The 22,563-nt window shown below is 34.0% G+C and overlaps 1 pseudogene; it reads left to right on the top strand.

Moving 5' to 3' along the window:
- The first annotated feature begins 20,369 nt into the window (after positions 1-20,369).
- Positions 20,370-21,307, top strand: LOC109680673 (olfactory receptor 6C1-like; annotated as a pseudogene).
- Positions 21,308-22,563: the final 1,256 nt, after the last annotated feature.

The raw sequence follows: 22,563 nt of genomic DNA on the forward strand, positions 1-22,563 counted from the left end.
AATGAGAAACAAAGACACACAGACATAAAGACACGAAATTGGGATCAGAAGGACTGCATGTTCCTGGTGGAATACATGAGTGCCTACCTAAGCCAGGTTGTTTATTTTATAGGTCAATACACAGAAATTAATCAAGTAAAAATCAAGATTACATACATTTTTATGTCTAATCCAAGGAGTTGTTTTTTGATCCTTTGAGCTCAGATTGAAAGTAAGCAAACACAACAAACTATTAATAATATAATGCCAATGAATACCAGAAGGAATTTTTTATGGTATTTAAGGGGTTAAATCCTTGTAATTCTTTTTCTAAGATAGTTTTTGCTATATCCGCAGGAGAGACCACCTGATCATGTGCTCACTGCATGGATAAAATTTGCTGTCTTAAGGCTTGTAAGTTAAGGGAATCATTATTATTTTCCGAGGTTCCCATGACATGTGCTTTAAGGAGTTTCCATGGGAAATGTTTCATTGTAGGGTGCTGCAATAACACAAATATGTTGGAAGCCTGCATGACATAATAAGTCTTGTCATAATTTCAGCATGTGAAATTCATCTCCCATAGCCAGCAAGCAAGTTCTAGAGAATTTAAATGGATATCAATTTTTTTTATCTATAGAAACGTTGTTGGAAGGCATAACTGACATTTTGTGTTAAGGTGTTAATGTAAAGACCATTTTGAATGCTTTGGGAGAGAGCTACTACAACAGTAGTCATGGTAGCAATAGTAGTGATAGCCACTATAATATCTGCTATCAAGAGCCCTACTAATCTTTTTTTCCCTTACTAATAATGTTTTTATTTCTTTGACAACCTGTAGTCCCCTATCATGATACCATGAACCCATGAAATTTGTAGGTACCAAGATATAGGGGCTTTTTTTTACTATAAGTAGGCTGCCATTTATGTAGTTGTCCATACATGAAGTTAAATTGCAATTAGAACAAGAGATATCAAAAATAGTTCTATTTTTAGAAATGTTAATTGATCCAGCCAATAAAGCAAAAGGATGTTGAATGAAAGCTTGTAAGACTTTAATAACAGTGGTGCTGAGTGGCTAATTAGATTAATAGTAGCAGTAGCAGCTTCTAATTTCCATGTCTGATTGAATGATCCCTCCATCTGGTCCGACAAAAGGGGTGGTCCAATACCCTGTCATATTAGTTTCAGAAGTGCCATTATAAGACCAATACAAGCTTATAGCCTGTAACATAAATAGCCTTTAGAAAAGCAAACATACTTTGTTCCCATAAGACTACCTTATATGGGTATCAGGGACTATGTTTGTCAAGACAATGGGGAATGTGAGGCCAATGTGTAGCATTATATGGCTTAATGGCATTAAAGCCAAAAAATTCTAGTTTTTTATCCAGAAACTGAGTACCATTCCATAACAGAGCACTTTTTCCAAACAAGTGTGAGAGGGAGACAACAAGCAAATTTCCCAAACATGTGAGTATGTTTCCCAGGAGAACAGCTTTTCCTGTAAAACTATAATTAGTGAAAATAGGAACTAGGTGCCCATTGGAGTGACCTCCTACTACCTCAGAGTCATTAGTAAAAACTGATATAGATGGGACATTTCCAGGTAACTGCATGAAGCAGAGGTATATGAGGCACAAAATCCCAATGTACAAATTTCTAGGCCTCTGCAGCATTTACCTGTTGACTAATGATGGTAATCATAACTAACAGAACAGCATGAGTTTCTTCCTGTCCCCACTGCTTAATATAGCATTCTTGGCCGTATGCACCAAGCACTTTACTTGACCCCGAGTTGTGGGGTAGATGCCTGGGTTGTTTTACCATGTTGTCAATATGATGATATTTCCTCTTGTGGGACCAGTAAGGGTGGTTCCTTTTCACTTTCAGTGGCAGGATCTCCAGAGGGTTGGTTCTCATAAGGCTTGGCTCCTCTCCTCCTCTGTCAGGCAAAGCTTCTGCATCTGATGGCTGATGGGTTCCATGGGTCTTCATGAACTGTGAGGGTACCAAAATTGGGTTTTCTGCACCTTCAGGAAAAACACATGCATGGCTTTGGCCCCACAACAAGACCAGGCTGGGGCCTTCCCAGGCACTGGTCAATACATCTTTCAACAATACCTGTGGCAAATGTTGTTTATTGTGATGTTCCCAATGTTTTTCAGCTGGAGTAAAGCCAGATTCAGAGCAATTTAAAAAATTTAAAGTAAAAAGACCTTTATTAATTTGAGTGGCTGGAGCACTACCACCCCCTTTTTGTCTTTGTAATTGAAGTTTTAAAATTTGGTGAGCTTGTTCCACTATAGCTTGACCTTGTGTATTGTAGGGTATGCCTGTGGTATGATGAATTTGGTAGAAGGAACAAAGACCCTTGAAGGCAGTAGATGAATAGTCTGGGCCATTATCACTTTTAATGTGGAATGGTTTGCCCATCACTGCAAAGGCAGCCAAACAGTGATCTATGACATGGCATGTTGCTTTCCCTGATCTTGGAGAGGCAAAAACAAAACCAGAGTGTCAATGACAATATGGACATAATGCTGTCATCAAAAAGATGGAATGTGAGTAACATCCGTCTGCCATAATGTTAGAGGGCAAAGATCATGAGGGCTAACTACCTACGTGGGCGCAGCAAATGAGGAGCACACTGGAACACGACTTAACAATTTGACTAGCTTTGTCTCATGTGATATGAACATGAAACAAAAAGAGCCCTGGAGTTTTGATGGAACAGAGAGTGACTTTGTAAGGCATATTGTACAAGTGATGAGTTATCCAGCTGTAAAATTAATGGAGAAACCAAAGTATCAGCCTGGTAATTGCCCTTTACTAATGGACCACAAAGGCCAAAATGGGACAGGAGATGGTCAACAAAATAAAAATGCTGATGTTGTTGAAGTAGTGCCCATAACTCATGAAAAAGATGAAAAATCTTCTCATTGTTGGTGTGTCCTACATAGGAGGTTTTAATAGTTTGAACACCTTGCATACACTGGCATTGTCTGTGTACAAATAGAAGGGAATATGAACAAAGTCCTGACAAGCCAATATAACTGCCTGAAGTTCAGCACACTGAGCAGTGGAAAACCTGTTTTTATACCTTTATCCCTGAAAGGAAAAGTAAGCAGCAGTAAAATTCACAAAAGCCTTAGGTATTGGATCCTCTTAGATATTGTGAGGAAATATAAAATTATGTTGAGAAGCAAAATTAAGAAATTTAGAGGAAGTCAAATGTTCTCCAAGCTGTCCTGTAAAGTTAGTCATTCTATTTTGCCATGTGGTGTCAGTACACCATAACGAGGTTTGTTGTTCCTTGTCGAATAGGACAATAAGAGATGGTTCTAATCCTAGCAGTTGTACAGTACAAAAACATCCCATGGCTATTAACTTAGTTACCGTATTATGGTAAGTGATAAAAACCCTATTGGGGAGTGAAGTAAATGTAGTCACTCTAGCACACCCTGAGACTGTCAAAGAACTCCTGTGGGAAGACTTGCAGTAGGTAAAATAAGAAGTTGTGCTGGTTGAAAATAGAAACATGAGTTGTCTGAGAGTTATGAATAACTTGTTCAACTTTAGCCAGAGCCATATGACCCTACAGTATGAGATATTTAGGAGATGATAGTTGAGTGTTTCCCTGTAAAATTTTTAAGAGAGGAGACAGTTCACAGGTGGTAAGTTTTAGTCAGGAAATAGCCAATTCATATCCCCCAGTAACTTTTAAAAATCATTTAGAGTTTTTATATTATCTTTATGGATTTCTATATTTGGAGGGTGGATTGTACATCCTTTAAATTTCTGGCCCAATATGAAAAGGGAGATTGTTTTGTCTCTTTTCGGAAGCTACCATAAGACCCTCTTTTGTCAATTGTTCAAGCACATGAGCCAATAGACTTTGAAAGGCACCTAAGTCAGAGTGGCTAAATAAGATATCATCCATATAATGAACATTATAAGCTTGATTAAATTTTTGTCTTAACAGCTCTAAAGTTGAAGCAACAAACTCTTGACACATAGTAGGGCTGTTTGTCAGGCACTGGGGCAAAACCTTCCAGTGATAACTTTTATAAGGAACCTGATGATTAGGCATGAGTACAGAAATGGCAAATTTTTCTCTATCTTCCTCATGTAATGGAATGTTTAAAAAGCTATCTTTTAAATCAATAATATAAAGATAATTTTGTAGGGGAATTGTGATGGGCAAAGAAAGTCCAACTTGTAAACATCCCGTTGGTTGCATAACCTTATGGATAGAACTTAAATCCTGTAGCAAACACCATTTTATGATTTTTTCTTAATAACAAAAATGGGTGTATTCCATGTAGTATGAGATGTTTTTATATGTCCCACTTATAATTACTCCTGTATGAAGCCCTGTGTTGCTGCAAATTTTTCCCTTATGAGGGGCCACTGATCTACCCATATTGGTGGCTGTGAGAAGAGGGAGGGAGTCCTTGATCAAGGTTCCCTCTAAAAATGTGTAGATGTCTCATATCCCAATCCCATATGAGGAGAACAGGGAGTGGAAGAGATGGGTTCCCTCATTCCCTGTTGACTCTTTCCTAGGCCCTTACAAGGTTCAAAACACTGTTGTAACATCATATGTGAAACCTTAGCGCTGGGGCTATATAAATAGCTCCCATTTCTTGTAAAACTTTTCTTCTCTATAAATTTACAGGCAAATCTTTCAGCACATATGGTAGAAAAGTGTCAAGAGATGGCAAAAGCACTCTGTAAAGGAGCTGTGGCAGAGTTGACTTCTTTTAAATGTTGTGTCCAGGTTGTAGCCTTGGACACAAGGTCATGTGGATGGCCAGTTTTGCTCTGCAATTAAAGAAACATCTGCTCTCTAATAATCCCATAAAACACTTGCCATTTAAAAGTAGAGCCATCTCATGGCAGTCAGAAGTGACACATTGTACCCAGTAAGCATGGTCAGAATGTCCAAGCCCTTTTTCTTCACATGGGGTATTCATAAGCACTTTTCCTACCTTTAAATTTGGAAAGATTGCTAATTGTGCAATCTTGTCTGTGGGAGCAATGGCTACAAAAGTCTGAGGAGCTTAAGCAAGAATTTTAAGTTCTTCCATATAGTCTCGGTCAACAACTCCAGGATGTATTTGAAGACCCTTAAATGACATACTAATTCTGCCCAGGATTAATCCTATTGTCTCTTATGGCAATGGCCCATACACTTCTATAGGGATGGCCTGAGTTCCTATTTCAGGAGTTAATACAATCAGGCAGAGGGACTGAGATCCAGTCCTGTGCTTCCAGGGGTGGCACGAAAGAAGTTCATAATGGTGACCTAACTTTTTTTTCTGGAATGTAGTAAGTACCCCTACTGTTTGATGGGACTGGAGCCAGCCCCAGGAGGAGTTTCCTGGCTGTCCCTGCAATTGTCAACCTTCTACATTGCTTTGTGAGAGACATTCATTAGCCCAATGATGGCCATATTTGCAAAGAGGACATACTCCTAGGGGCTTTTGTCCTTGACTAAAAGGTCCAGTAGGTGGTGCATTTTTTGGCACCTTTATGACATTCTTTAGCAAAGTGACCTGTTTTTTTACAATTATATCAGACACCCCCTTTTGAAGAGCATAAGGTTTCCTTTAAGGCAATTGCCAGGGACATTCCCTGAAAGCAGCCTCCACCTATGTCTTAAAAAAGTTGAATCATGTCTTTTTTCTATAAGGTCTGAGAGCCTCTTTACAATGTTTGTTAGCATTTTCAAAGGCTAACTGTTTCACAAGGATTGTACTCAGTGCAGGGTCCCCAACAGTTCTATACATATGCTATAACAGGTGAGCCACAAAGTCTTGGATAGTCTCTTCAGGACCTTGAAGTAGTCTAGTAATTCCTTGGCTTTTATCTCCTTCAGTGGGTAGCTCTCTTCACACTTAGGTGGTGGCTATAGCCAGTTGTTCATATGTTAGTGGAAGATAATTTAGCTGATTTTGCAAGCCTGTATACTCCCCTTGGCCTAAGAGCTTATCTGCAGCAATTGGTACACCATAAGCAGTATTGTGCATAGCTTTTTCTTTCCATAACTCAATATAGCTAGTTTTCCTTAGTAAATAATCTCCAGGGCCATGGCAAGCTTTGGCAATAGCCATTGAATCATCAGGAGGCACAGCAGAACCAGTAGTGATACTGCTCAGAAAATGTTGTGTGAATTGTGCTGCAGCCCCACACATAGCACAGGCTTGTTTGAGTTCTTTTAAAGTTTTAAATGGAATTGAATCATAATGCTTCTGATGCTGTCCTGCAGCTGGGTCAGTTTGTTAAAAAATGGAGCACATATTAAAACCAGAAGAGTTCTCCTTTAACTTTTGTGCCAGAGCCAAGGTATGTTGTAATGCACTAATTTTAAATTTGAAAATTGAAAATGATTTTTGAAATGATTGAGTCAGAGTATCCTGATAATCTGCCTCATATCACTGTTTTCTGATTTGGATCTGCTCTCAGAATCCTTATCAGTGGGGGCTGAATTAGGCTTAAAGAGTAGCAGTAGGGAATCCGCTGGAGCATCCATCAGGGCTAAAGGTGGTGATGGCTGAAATTGGTTAAAGCTCAGATGACTGCCATCTCCTGTTATTTTACAGCCTCCTGGTTCTGACTCAGAGGACTTAATTTTTATTTTATGAATTGGAACTGTGTCTAAATGGTCCCCAATTTGATTCCACATACCAAAGTTAAAGACAGGCATGTCATCAGCTCCTTCTGCTGTGTAGCAGCTTTTTCATTTTTCTCCTACTTTTTGCCTTGTTTCTAAACTGACTGTCCCTTCTTCAAGAAACCAGGGGAAAGAATCCTGAGCAAAATCTAAAAACTGTAAGCTAAAGAGACTTAACTTTACTACCTCTAGTTTTAAGCATAGCTTTAAGAACCCGTACATGGAGATCTCTTTCCTTAGATCCAGTTTGTTCTATATTTATTACACCTGATTGTATTCAGTATTGCACTCTTCCCCTACCTTGTCTTCCTTGTTGACGCATCCCTTGGAGACTGTTCACTCCCCTTATCTAATGAATACCCCCCCAGTCAGTCACACATTGGGCACCACTTAACACAGCCTGCATGTCTAAGCTGCTGAATCTGACTGGGAGCAACAAGGAATGAGAAACAAAGATAAACAAACATAAAGACATAAAGCTGTGATCAGAAGGATTGCATGTTCCTGGTGGGACACGTGAGTGCCTACCTAAGCCAGAGTGTTTATTTTATAGGTCAGTACAAGGAAATGAATCAGGTGAAAACCAAGCTTACATATATCAGCAATTCCTTTGATCTACATAAAAGGAATGGGGTCTGGTGGGCTAAATTTCTTCAGTGTTATTGAAGCTTAAGTACAAAATATCTGGTCTGGAAATCGTCAAAGCACACAGAACATCTTATCTATAGCTGTTGATTAATCTGGCATCAAAGAGTTTCCAAACAGTTCTGGTAATTTATTTAGTTCTGCAACAGGGAGCTGGTAGGTAGACACAGCAAGTTATTTTCTTCAAAGGAGATTCGGGAACAAAGGTCACAACACCAGGTGCCAAGATGAATGTGAGTAGAGCTTTGCAAACTCCTACTTGGAGAGACTTTTCAATCTCCATTACTTCCCAGTCCAGGGTCTGTGCTTAGTTCCCAACAGTGGATGAATCAGTAAATGCCTTAAAGAAACAGTATGGATAAGTAAGGGTAAAAACAGCTCTTTTTCTCCTTTCACACAGATTTTTTTTTCCATTAAATAAACCTCTCTAATGTGCCTTGAATGTCTCTAAACTGATAATTTTAGGGTTTTTTGCAAGGCTGCCTATCATTAAAAGAGTAAGAATCATTTGCATAACTTGAGAAAAATGTGTTCTACAATTCTGGGGTACATTTTTATATATGAAGATGTTAGCTTATCTATTAATTTTTGTTACATCTTGTATTATTTTTGATTTAATTATGTCTTCTTAATAAATGAAATACTTCAAAATCAAAAAAGTGATAGAAATTAAAACAATTGTATTTATGCAAATGGAAACATACAGATTTGAAATTATTTTATCAATAAGAAAGTTAACAAATTACGTGCTAATCTACCCTGCTACTCTGACTAATTGTTACAAAATAATGAGTACTTTCTAGATACTTGATAAGAATATCAGTTTCAAATTACTTGAAAGTAACACTGGCAAGTTGCAAATATTATTGCAGTAAAATTGCATAATTTGTTGCTTTTGTACATTTTGTAAATTATATAAAATATACAAAGAAAAAATATCTCTAAGTGCCTGTTTTATGTTTGTGGGTAAATACATTGAAAACATCTGGTAGAACATGTTGTAAAAATTGAAGATCTGAAGGAAATGGAAAACTAATAGGAAGTATAAAGACCATTCTGTATGTCCACATGTACTCCTGTGGTTTGTAATTCTCATAACGTTAAGCATATATTAATATTGGGATTAAAACTAAAAATAAGTTGAAAGTACTCTTCTGATTTTAAAGATATAAACTGCTTTTTTAGTCATTCATTCCTCTTCTCTGCTGTCAGAAATGTAAAAATGAATAAAATATGAATAAGAGGATCAAAGAAGTGTCCACTGTGGAATATCTCAGTATGGGAATTAACCAAACTCAATGGAATTGAGAATAAACTATCTAATGAGTGAAGACTAAGTCCATGTATATACATTAGAAAAATGAAGTTTGGTCAGTGGGAAACTAGGATAAAGTATCAGCTGATTGGAGCAGTTTGCTGTTACCTCCCTTTTTGCTTGGCTTTCCAGAAAGATGTGTGATGACATTACCACTTTTATCAAACTCTTCTCTCCAACATGTTTCCTTTCCTCAACCTAGTCTCTCAGGGATTTATATAGTGACAAGGGAAGGTAAATTGGCATATCCTTGTATGGGGTTTGATCTCTAACTTCTCAAGAGAGCTATGATATATTTCACATTCCAGAATCTTAGAATTCTCAGAACTAACAACAGTAGGTTTTTGAGTTCAGGCCAGTACAATGTTTCTGTTTGTATGGAAAAATAAAAGGTATGAAAGAGAACTTTTTTCTACCAGACCTGTGACTGGTAGAAATTGTACCTTAATTTCAAGCTGCACTTTTTCTGTGTGAGAGGCATTTATGTAATAGATGTCTCCTGAATTATACTATTAATATATTTCATTCTTTAAGTAAACAAAAATAAATTTATGATTATAATTCTGATTGTTATCATCCAACATATCAAGTGTATGTTTTTTATTCCTAAAGAAAGGTATTTTTGCTCATCATTGAAAAGTTTATTTTGTTGGAACCAATTGCAATCCAAATACCCATCAACTAATGAAGGCACAAACACAATCTGGTACATTCATAATCTGGAATGTTACTTAGCCATGAAAGGAAATGAATCAATGAAACATACTACAGCATGATGGAACCTTGAAAATTTAGGCTAAGTGAAAGAAGAACAGGCACAAAAGACTGGACATTGTGTAATTTCATGTACATTAAGTGCTACAAATGGAAAACCTAATAGATAGACAGTATATTTAAAGTTGTTATGGCCAAGGCAGAGCGAACAGAAAGTGATTGCTGACAGATATGGGTTTCTTTTGAAGTGATGAAGATTTCTAAAATGGAGTTATGATGGATGCACAACCAGAGTAATTTCAGTGAATATACCAAAACCCACTGATTTGAGTATTGAAAATGTTGAATTTTATGGTATTAATTTTCAAAAAAATAGTTACAGTATGATCCTTTGATAGAAAGAAAAATGAGACAAAACCACAAAGTGTTAACTCCTACACCTCCTGGGAAAGACTAAATTAGGAACAGGTGAAGTGAATTTGCATATATGAATTTATGTGTCACTTTATTGACTCAATTTTTATAAGACTTAAGAAGATTTATATAAAATGTCAACTTTAAAAAGAGGAAAAGTTTATTTTGTTTGAACCAATTGCAACTATTCTCAAATTATAACTTTATATGTATTAATTATAGATTTTCATGTTTCAGCCATTGTTCAAACCACAACTGTTTCCATGTTTAATCTAACACTTTTAATGATAGATGAATGACAAAATATGTATATTCCTAAAGGAAAACTAAACCATTGACAGAAACAAAATATAAAGAGGGAAAATTGTCCACTACCAGGTTTAATACATAATCTCTGTGGTTCTACTAGACAACTCAGTTGAGGGTGACTATTGTCACATGTCTTTCTTTCATGTTATATGAAGAAAGTCACTCAAGAAATAAACTGATAACATATCATAGACAAAATTCTACTTTCTACTTATAAGAAGGAAACAAAAGACAGAAGTCATCTCTGTTACATTTCGGAGCCTTGAGGTCTCTATGATACAAACTCTATTGAAAGTTTTATTTATTCTAATTAGTCTTTGGTAAAGGAATCAATACTGTATTCTGGCATAAAGAATTGCCTTATAAGTTCATTTGTGTCCTCAGGCAAACAAAGTGAATAACCACAAAAAGTCAATTGTTAAATAAAATATTATGGAAGATAATGACATAAAAGCAATGGTATGTTGTAGAACTATATTTTGCAGGTCTCCTTGCATATTAATTTCTCTGAGCTCTACTTTCTTTCCTGCAATTGAGGACTTTACCCTTGCTTACAACAGAGGCAACTCTACGCAATGTATTTCTACTGTCACAAACACATTTAGTTCCATAGTCATATTTCAAAGAATATATGTTAAGAATAAAAATTATCATAATTTTTATGAAAATTACTAATTGTACCAGGAACAGTGGCTCACATCTATAATCCCAGTTACATTGGAGATGGAGACAAGAAGAATCAAGTTAGAGGCCAGCCCAGGCAAAAATTTAGTGAGAAACTATCTCAACAACAATATAACACTAGGTTTGGTGTGCTCACCTGTCATCCCAGCTACATAGGAATCATAAGGAAGATTACACTCCAGGCCAGTCAAGAGAAAAACAAGACACCCTATTGAAAAAAAAGAGTGCTGAGACCTTTCTGGTCCAGCAACTTCCTAGCAGGTACTAATTGTGAATTTCTACCAAGAAAAATTCTTAAATTTGTAAATGACATCAGAACTAAAAGTAAAATTTAAATTTTAGATGTAAAAGCAAATAACCTTGAAAAATGGTAAACAAGGCTATATACTCAAACTACAACAGTGCAAATAAATATGGTAGAAATCTATTACTCAAATGTATACATCAAAAATGAAAAATCAATTATATGCAGAAGTTTTATGGAGAATCATTGATGATGACTTATACATGTAGACCTGTGAACATGCTTACTTTTCTACTCAGGCTGAGTGTATGTTTTTTCTTTAATAAAAGGGAACAGATTTCATAAAATTCCAAGAGGAAAAGGGATGTTTGCTATATTTCATTGCCAATATTCACTTGTTTTAAATTAAATTCAATATCTGATTGCTGTTTCTACCACAGACATTGTTGAAAGAAATAATCAGAATGAGAAACCACACTGTGATCCCAGAGTTTATATTCTTGGGCATACCAGACAACCCAGAACTTCAGGTTGTAACTTTTATCTTTTTATATGTGACTTATCTATTAAGTGTTACTGGAAACTATCATCATGCTGATATCGCTAGATTCACGTCTAAAGAGGCCTATGTATTTCTTTCCCCAGAATTTCTCCTTCTTAGAAATTATGTTCACGAGTGTTTCCATCCCCCGATTTTTGTGGTCAATAATTACTAAAGTCAAGGTCATTTCCTATAAGAACTGTTCTTCTTCATCTCCATGTGTATGTCTGAATTCTTTCTTCTGACTGCTATGTCCTATGATCGTTATCTTGCTATCTGCAAGCCTCTGCCTTACACCACCAACATGAATAGGTAAATTTGCACCCTTCTTGTCTTCACTTCTTGGCTGGCAGGATTTCTGACCATTTTCCCACCACTCATGCTTATCCTCAAGTTAAATTTCTGTGCTTCCAATGTCATCGATCACTTCTCTTGTGACTATCCCCAATTTACAGTTTTCATGCTCAGATATATGGCTGTTAGAGAGGATTGGCTTTTACTTTGCCTTCGTTACTCTGGATTCAGACTAGCATTAGTGATTCTGTCCTACATATTCATCATAACCACCATATTGAGAATTCTATCTGCCAGCCAGAGGAAGAAGGCTTTCTCCACCTGTTCCTCTCAGTAGATTGTCATCTCCATCTCTTATGGAACTTATATATTTATGTATGTCAAGCCTTCAGCAATAGAAAGCACATTATTGACAAAAGGAGTAGCTGTTCTCAACACTTCAGTTGCTCCCATGTTGAACACTTTTATTTATACCTTGAGAAATCAACAAGTAAAACAAGCTTTCAAAGACCTGATTCATAAAGTAGTGTTTTATAGAAGCAAATGAAAGTATGTACTGACATGAATAAATACCATCGTGAGAATTCAATAAAGCCAAAACGACATTTCAATTACCCTTTATTTCCTGTATCCATCTCACACCTTCCTTCAGTACTGAGCTCATAGCTTCAGATTTGTTTTTTAGCTGAAAGTGACTATGTTGTGTCTTCCTTCAAACGACCTGTTTGTTCCATGCAAATTGATTTAAAATTCTTTTATCTATCTATTTTTTTCTTTTTCCTGAGACAGGATGTACCTTCATAGAATAGTGTAATTTGAAACTTCTGATCCCCTCACATCAACTTCCAGAGTAACTGAATCACAACCAAACTTGATTTACACCTGCGAATACAAAACCAATGACTGTAGAGTGTTCATCATTTTCTTATTAAATTTAATATAAAATATTTTTATTTTTATGGCTTCTAACAGGAAACAGTTTTAATAAGTGTAATTTTAAATTTCTCTTCTGTAATGAGTCCTACTTTACAAATTATAAGACATTGAAAGTGAATTAAATATTTGCAACAATCATGATTTATCTACCATATATTGTCCAATTCTTCCCATTTATCCAATGGCATTGGGTATTTGTTTTTCTACTTCTGAATAATTTGGAATTAATAAAAATATTTATATATTATAATAATTAATAATTAAATAATTAATTATTAATAATAATTTATAATTATTATAATATTTATAATTATAATAATATTTTTTCTTTCCTGATTATTTTGAAATCACTGTTATATCTGGTTTTATATGTCTGTATTAATAAAATAATAAAGACATAAATATATGTAGACACTATTTTTCTTATTTAACCCAGAAATTTGACAGGGATTTCCTAAACAACACTCTCATGTGAAGAGCAGTTATTGCATGCCATCTTTTGGAGTAGGTATGTGGAATGACATATCCAATTCAGTTATCATCACTCATATGGCTTAATTAACATGCTTGTGTCTTTTTCATAAATGAGTAACTTCTCAGAAAAGTTCACTGACTTGACTAAAGTCATTGACTTAATACAATAGCCTAATTTAAAAAGCAAAAAGGAGTCTTTGCTCTGCTTTTATATTTTGCCTGATTTTGCTAAGGTCCTACACATTTTTTTGGTGTTTTTCAGTCACACTGTCTTATATGAGCATCACTATATAATTAATTTTTCATGAAAGGTACTGATTAATAATTATGTGTTGACCTATAAATTATAACATTACTTAGTAAAATGAAGAAACTCTTCTTATCTCATTGCTGTTGTATGGGATAGATTGTGTGGGAGAAAGTATCAAGCTTAAGCAGCATTATGGAAGTTAGACTTCTTGAAGGAGGCAGACTAGCCATAATGCAGTCAATGTATGTTTTGGTTCAATGCAGTAAATTCCCAGTTTGAAAATATTATGAAGCATTGTCCACTTGTAAGTATTAGGAATTAAACTTCTGTATTTTGTCACTCTGTCTGTCTCAAAAAAGGATGCCAAAGGGAAACAACCTTCATACAGTGTTGCTATTTGTTTGTCATTATTTTGTTCTGTCTCTCACTGGGCACAGTCTCCCAAGCTTCCTTTCCAATTTTAATGTTTATGTGTATTGTGTTTTATATTCCTCTGTGTTTTGTTTATATTCCTCTTTTGGCAATTTTGATTCACTGAATTAATCCCCTTGAGCTGATAAATCTTTGTAGAAAACATAGCAAACCTTTTTTAAACAACTTCTGATAATTTTCTATTTTCTATTTTTGCTTCTTCCCCATTCTCCACAGTCAAAGAAATATATCTACACTGTATAAAATGGGAAGATGAAAACAAAATCATTAACAATAAGAAATAAACTAGTTTAGTGGAACAGAGGGAACATTTTAAGAAATGCTATTTTGCCTGGATTACAGCAATGGCATTGGCTGATGTTTTCAGCATTCTAACCTGAGTGTTAGTGAAACTGTGTGAAAATGAAAGGTAAGTGGAACATACAGAAAGTAGTAGAACTCTCAAATTTCAACTTTGATTCATTACTACACAGTTCAAATGTTAATCAAAGTTAATTAAATGAGATTAATTCTATCATATTAATTAGGATTTATTAGAATTACAACTTGAAATTAAATTTTATAAAATTGTTAATATGTTTTGTTTTATTATATCAATTCACTCATTTTATGTTGATTAAAAGCAGGAAATTATTGTCTGTGTCTTTGTGTTTCTAATGAAATACATGCTATGTAGTACTGTGTTAAAAGGAACATTATTTATTTATTTTTGTTATATAAAGTAATATTTATTAGAGAAAAAGGAAAGACTACAGCTAGAGAAGCTCAGCAGAGCCTGCAAGCTGGTAGCTCAGGAACATACTTTAATTTTAAGTACTCTGAGATTATACATATCATTTTTCAGCTTTATGAATTAGTGGAAGTTAATCTCTGAATTTCAATGTCTCATTTGGGAATGAAGATGAAGATTTTGTAAGTGTGTGATAAAGGATAAGTAAGTAAGTATGAAAGTTTTTAGCCACTGGACTAAATCATACATTTAATAAACACATCACTATGAATATCCTTCCCAAAATTGGGAATTAATTTCAATCAAAAGAAAAATAAAATAAGTGATATAGCTAGTCTTAAAGCCCATGTGTCACAGAATTTGTGCAGTTAAAATTATTATATAATTTCATTTAATCCTCAAATATATTTCAATTATGTTTCAATATATTGAAATATTTCAATTATATTTTAAGCAGAGAAATTGAACTTAAAGTAACTCATCCAAATAGGAAATCTATTAAAAGACCTATTTGTATTTTTAAGCTAAGCTTCTCTAATGGCAAACCTATATGCTTTTTGCACTAGGAAATTGAATTTATAATATTCTGAATAAGAAATCTACAGTGCTTTGGTACAATAATTTTATTATTAATTTATTTCCTTTTCTTCCTTGCTTAAATGATAGATTCTAGTTAACGAACAAAAAGTGTGAGGTTTGAGCAGACATTTATCATAAACTCTTTCAGATATGAGTATTCCTGTTATTACATGTGACTTGGTGGTATGACTTCCCTTAATTTGTTTCTATATATACTGGTATGAATGCTGAGAGGTGAATCTTCCCATCATCACTGAATATAACAAATATAAAGTAGTCATATTTCTCTAGAAAAAGTCACCAAAAATAATTAAGACAAATGGTTTAAAAAATATAATAAAAAAGTCTACTAACCACTCATTGTGGTCTCCTAAGGATTCCTTGCTTTATTTAAGCCAAAAAACTTCTTGAAGGAAGTCTTGTGTCATCAACCATAAACTGAAAGACTTGAACAGTACCAAAAGTTAAATTTTCTATAATTATGAAGCTGAGCTAGATGTTCCCTACATATTGATTTAAACAATTATTATTTCCTGAAAAGTATAAACAACTTGTCAAATTCATAAATAGAAAAAAGTCTGACAGGACAGTGAACTTTATTTTTGAGCTATGCTTGTAAAACTTACTGATGACTTTTAATGAAGCTTAATTGAGGAAGAGAGAATTGAGTAAACACAGAAAATTTGAAAAAACAATTAAAAGTAGATGTTCAAAGTTACTCAGTTACTATGGAAATGTTCACCTAGTACAACATAAATATTATCAAATTAAAAAACATGTACACATATACTCTGATGTGCACACACACACACACACATACACACCAGAAATACAATAGAATTGTAAAAAGTCCCTTATGCCAGATTCTCACAGGAACTTCTCTTGATACTTATTACTTCATGTGTCCTTTAAAATAAAGTTATTTTATCTTGGTCATCAAATAATTTGCCATACTATGCTGCATTTATTTGGAGGGTCATTGTTAATATTTATTGGATGTTACAGATTTGGGAAGGGCAGATTGGGGATGTATTCAGAATGAAAGCCCTGATGATGCCACATAGCTACCTTATTTGACAAACATTAAACATCATTGTTAATTTGCCTTTGGAATCACTCACTGATTCTCTGGAATGCAAGTAAGAAGTAATTTTGATAAAATTGGTAGAAAGGAATGAGAGCTAATTAATCTAAGCAATGTTCTTCCAGGAAAAAGTATGGATCTTGATTGAGGAACAAAAATAACTGAACTGATGAGTAAAGTGATTGAGATATCCTTCATCCCCTCCATAAATACATGCTTAGAATAATTTAAGGCTCTATGGATCATATGCACCACATTTAACATTACCTTCTATTCCTTGATAATTTTTATTAAGGTTAATTTATTGGCAAATGAATGCAATCCACTGAATTTTCATAAACAGGTTCAAGTAAAATTTTAGTGTACCACAGTCAGTTTTTTATATTGGATCACCTACTAATGTTTCTTTTGTCCTTTAAGACTGGCTATAGAAATGCTCATATTTTTGTGATGCTCTCTTAAACCCTTTCTGTACCTATTTATACTTTTCCTCACAGTTCATTCTACCTTCCAGGTAGGAAATTTTAATCACAAGTACAAAAAGTAGCTACAGGATTATTATTCACACAAAGTATGAGAACTATCAGAAAATGTAAGAGGAAAAATAGATAAGGGATAAACCTGAAATGAGGTTTAAATACAGTTCATTAATACTTTTTCTCTATGAAATAGTAATAATGTAATGTACATTTTTACAATATCAGTCTCCAATATCAGTAAGTAATTTCAGGAAGTTGAGACTGAAACTAAATCTTATCTATTTGAGATGGTACTTTGTAATTTCATGGGTGTATAAGGATCTTATGCTTTTAATCAAAAGTAAATTCTGATGAAGTAAGAATGACACTACTTGAGCAGGAATAAAGTTAATTGGAAAATACAAACTACAAACACGCTAACAAAGTAACATAGAAATAATTGTTTAAGCTTTCATTAAATGTATATATATGTATATCCCAATTAAATGTGATTTCCTTTACATATCATTTGTTTTAAATATGCTGAATAGAAAGAATTTTTGCCAACTATGTGAATACCTCTTACAACATAAGTAAATAGCTTTGAAAATAAGATCCTGTATAAACTTGAAAGAATGCATAGAGCAGTGGTGGATTTCCCAGGAAATTTTAGCATAATCTAAATGTGGTGGATTTGGAAGAATAAGAAAAAAGTTCTTGGGTAATTATGTAATGGGTGTTATTTGTAATTTCCTGGAAATAGAGAAAATGGTGATTTCAGATGTCATTACAATGTACTGTATCTAATGCCTGTCATATATATGTGTATATGTATCATTAGATATCTTATGCATGTGTGTGTGTGTTACAAGCTTCAAAATCACTTTCAGAAAAGTTATTTCTAACAAGGAGTATAGAAAAAAACTGGGCATTGGTAGAAATGTTGATGTGCTCTGGACATCCTTCATACTCAAATGTAGTGATCACATTCTGGCTGAAGATGGAAGAAGTAGGATGGGGAACAGGTTGGGTGGTAATGATGATAGTGAGCGGGCAGATTCAACATGGTAGGTGAAGTCAGCATGACAGAACAAAGCTAAGAGTTACTTTCCTGATGTGGTTGGTACTGCACAATCAGGTAATCCCTCCTATTTTTTAAAATTTTCTAGCTCATTATCGTTCTTGGAATTCTCTTGGAAGTAATATATTTAATACTATTTTTCTAAGACACAACCTCATTACATTGGACACCATGCTAATCCCTAAGTGTTTAGGATCAGTGTTTAGGGAACATTTTCTCCATTGAACACATTCTACATGACTTTCAGTAAATGTCAAGTACTTTTTCTAATGTTTCAAATACATCAACTTATTTAAGCTCACCATTACCCTGTGATATTGAGTACAAAGTTTATTTTACACTTACATATTTTGGAAACTAAGCACAGATGATTGATTTGTTCAGAACTAGTAAGTAGATTGGATTCAAAATTACATATCTTCATTCTTTCCTATATCCATGTCTAAGGCAATATCACTCAGACTTTATTTTTTAAAAGTATGAGCACTAATATTTATTTTTTAAAATCCAAATAAATAAATAAAACTATTACACAAGTTTTCTTGGAGATGGCTTATCTCTCTTACTGGAACAATTCTCAAATATGAAAAATAATATAAATTAAAGGAGAAAGTACACTACATCGAGTAGGACTAAAGGTCTAGAAAATGAGTCATATGTACAGTAAGATTTTACAGGAGATTCACATACAATACACATCAGATTTAAGACTTGCAGTTTGCCTTGCTCTGTTTTTATGTTATTTATATATTATTGTTTGTTATTGTTGTGGTAGGGGTACACTGTGGCATTTTGCAAGAGTTCTTATAATGTATCACATTTATAATACATGAATTTACATCCTCAACCATTCTTCTTTACCCCTCCCTCGCCCCATTCCTGAAATAGTTTTGAGAGTTCTCATTTTTCAATCTACATACATGAATATACAGTATTTGCACTATGTTCACCCTTTCCCCACATCCTTTCTCTTCCCACTGGCACCAATCCCACAGAAAGGACCTGTTTTGCCTTCCTGTTCTGTTTTTGTAAAATGATGACATTTTTGTTTATTTAAGATAGCCAAACAGGGAGTCTTCTTGTGATATTTCCATGTATATATGTATTGTAACCCAACTTGGTTCATCTCCTCTTTTTTTTCCTTTCTATCTTAGTCCCCTTCTTATGGTGATTTCAAGATTTACAAATTCTATATTCATTCTTTTATAGGAAATGCATCAACCATATTCACCTTATTAACTTCCTTCTGTTACATTCCCTCCCTCCCTCCTTTACATTGCTTTCTCTATTGCCTCACCTTTCATCCAGGTCACCTGAGGCTGCTCATGGAGATGGCTTCAGTATTTCTGACATCCAATGAGGTAATACCAAGAATTGGAAAATGTGTTCAATGTTTTAAAAGGTGATGGATGTGTTAGGACAAAAAAAAATCACTTTTTAAAAATAATACATCCTTCCCATTTTGATAATTTTCAATGTGTTTAAACTTTTGCAAAAATGGAAGCTTGTGTAATGGGACAATGACACAAAAATTTTTCATATTTGGGAAGACACTTTGTAGGCATGTCTCTAAAATGTAGTACTAGAGTCAGAAATATCTATTACATATCCCTACCCTACCACTTCAAGCTTGGGGATAACAAAATGTTTATGATTTTCATACCCACATGTTAATGGTACATCTTAATGGGATCCTGTGTTACATTTTCATGTATGTACAACACATATTGATCAGATCTTATTTCCCTATTTCCACTCTCTCAAACCCATGTGCATGCTTCCTACTCCTTAGTAATCATTCTTCCACTTTCAGAACATGTGGTGCTTATTTCTCTGTGTTTGACTTATTTAACTTAATGTCCTCCATTTCTATTCATTTTGCTGAAAATGAATGCATTTAATTCCACTTTATGGCTGAAAATAACATATTGCATATATAACACATTTTCTTTATCCACTATTCAGTTGTTGGCCACATGTGCATATTTCCAATCTTAGCTACTGTTAATAATGCCACAATAAGCATGAAAATGTAGGGGTTTCTTTTGTGTTCTTATTTCATTACTTTGAATATATACCCAGCAGTTGTAAAGCCGGATTGAATGGTATTTCTATATTTAGGACTTTGAATATCTCCATATTGTTCTTCATAGTGGCTGTATTAATATATTTCCCACAAACAATGTATAGGAATTCCTTTCCCTCCACATCCTCACTAACATTTTTTTATGTTTATTTGTATATTTGTTTTTGACAATACCCTTTCTAACTTGGATGAGATTACTTCTTGTAGTAGTTGTAATACTTGTAACCTGCCTTAATTAAAATGTTTTTCTCTGAAAAAGAGAAATTAAAGGATCATTGTTACTATCAGATGACTTTAAATTTCCCCTTAAGATGGAAATGGCGTACTCTTTCAGCAACATTCCAGCTCAGCACTTGGATTTGGATTAATCCTCATTTCAGCTTTGTTCTTTCTGCTTTCTCCTATACCTTTGGAAAGAATAAATAAGTAAGCAACTGAAGAATGCATAACCATACAGAAGTAACAGGGTTTTTCCTCCTGGGATTGTCAGATGATCCAAAGCTCCAGGTGATGATCTTTGTCTTTCTCTTCATCACCTACATGCTCAGCATCACTGGGAACCTGACCATCATCACGCTCACCCTGCTGGATTCCCACCTGCAGACCACCATGTATTTCTTCCTCAGGAATTTCTCCTTATTAGAAGTTTCATTCACAACTGTCAGTATACACAAGTTCCTGGGCACAATTATTTCAGGAGACAAAACAATTTCCTTCAATGACTGTATAGCTCACTTGTTTTTTATCATTCTCTTTGGAGTTACTGAATTTTACCTCTGGCTGCTATGTCCTATGATCATTATGTTGCCATCTGCAAGCCTCTGCATTACATGACTATCATGAATCAAAAAGTCTATACAATGCTTGTCTTTGCTTCCTGGCTGATTTCCTTCTTAATCATCTTCCCTGCACTCATGTTGCTCTTACAGCTTGATTACTGTAGGTCCAATATCATTGACCATTTTGCCTGTGATTATTTTCCCCTGTTGCAGATTTCTTGCTCAGACACCAAATTCCTAGAGATAATGGGGTTTTCTTGTGCTGTGTTTACTCTAATGTTCACTTTGGCATTAATATTTCTATCTTACATATATATCATCAGAACAATTTTAAAGATTCCTTCTACTAGTCAGAGAACAAAAGCCTTTTCTACATGTTCTTCCCATATGGTTGTCATCTCCATCTCTTATGGCAGCTGTATTTTTATGTACACTAAACCCTCAGCCAGAGAAAGAGTGTCTTTGAGTAAGGGAGTTGCTGTGCTAAATACCTCAGTAGCTCCCATGCTGAACCCCTTTATTTACAGCCTAAGGAATCAACAAGTCAAGCGAGCTTTCATGAACATGGCAAAGAAGACCATATTTTTCATAAGTACATGAAATAATGTGGTGTCATGAATTAGAAGTACATTGAAGGGCAATTGTTAAAAAGTGATATTTCAGTGACCTTCTCCAATCAATATGGCCATCCCACTCTCCTTTTCATTCCTTTCTCTTCTTACAGTTTAAAGCATATTTGTTTAATATATTTTCATGCAATTATAATTATATATCTAATAGTTATTCTGTCACTGATTCTTTCTGATATTTGATTAGTAAATCTTTTAAAATAATTATTCTACATCTAAATCATATTTTGAGTTTTCCAAAGAAAAAATTATCCACAGAAGTAGAAGAAATAATTTATATTGATGTGGTTTACTTAATGTATTCTAAAAGTATAATCCTTTGATTTTATTTAGTTTTTGTAGAAATACCCCTCTTCATTTTGCAGTTTCTCTAGAATATCTTCTTTAAGTGACATGTAATTCAATTAAAATAATTTATTAATTTGAAACCCATGAAATTCTACTTCTTGCCCCTATAATATCATATCTTCACGCTATTTGTCCATTGATAAATAAACACAAACTATAAATAATATATACTTTAAGTAGTCTTAAATAGACAATTTATTTTATGAATCCCCATATCTCCTGATATACATACATACACATATTACCATTATCTTTAAATTTTATATGTATAAACATATATATATAGCTATGAATGCATTTATACATATAAATACACACATAATATACATACATATATCTTGCTGTTATAAATAGAAAAGAAATAAATTAGATATAAGGGACATGCAAGGTTTCTGATTTTCCCTGAAGAGTAAGCTCCTTTGAGAATATTAGTATCCAAAATACATATATTTTAAAATTGTGCTTATATTTGTAAGTATACCCTCAACAAACTTGTCTAAAATGTGAGTATACATTGATATATATGAATACAGATACATATGTATTTTCATATATAATACATTCAAGGTATGCATATATTTTCTATGAGGAATCATGTATGTGTGCATGTTTGTGTGTTTTCTTCTCATGTTTTGGACCAGTTTGAAATAGTGCATATACTGACACCACTATATACCTTAACAAAATCATTTAGGTCTATGTATTACATTAAGTTAAAATGTCAAAACAAAGGAAAAACTTCCATAATTTATTGGGTTTGAATATGAAGTGAACCCTAAAAGAGTTTATGTATTGAAGACTTGGTTCCCAGATGGTGGTGTTAATGAGGGGTAATTATATCACAAGATGCTGACTGTATCAATGTATTAATCAAAGAAT

The sequence above is a fragment of the Castor canadensis genome, chromosome 8, assembly GCF_047511655.1.
Source record: "Castor canadensis chromosome 8, mCasCan1.hap1v2, whole genome shotgun sequence".
NCBI lineage: Eukaryota > Metazoa > Chordata > Mammalia > Rodentia > Castoridae > Castor > Castor canadensis.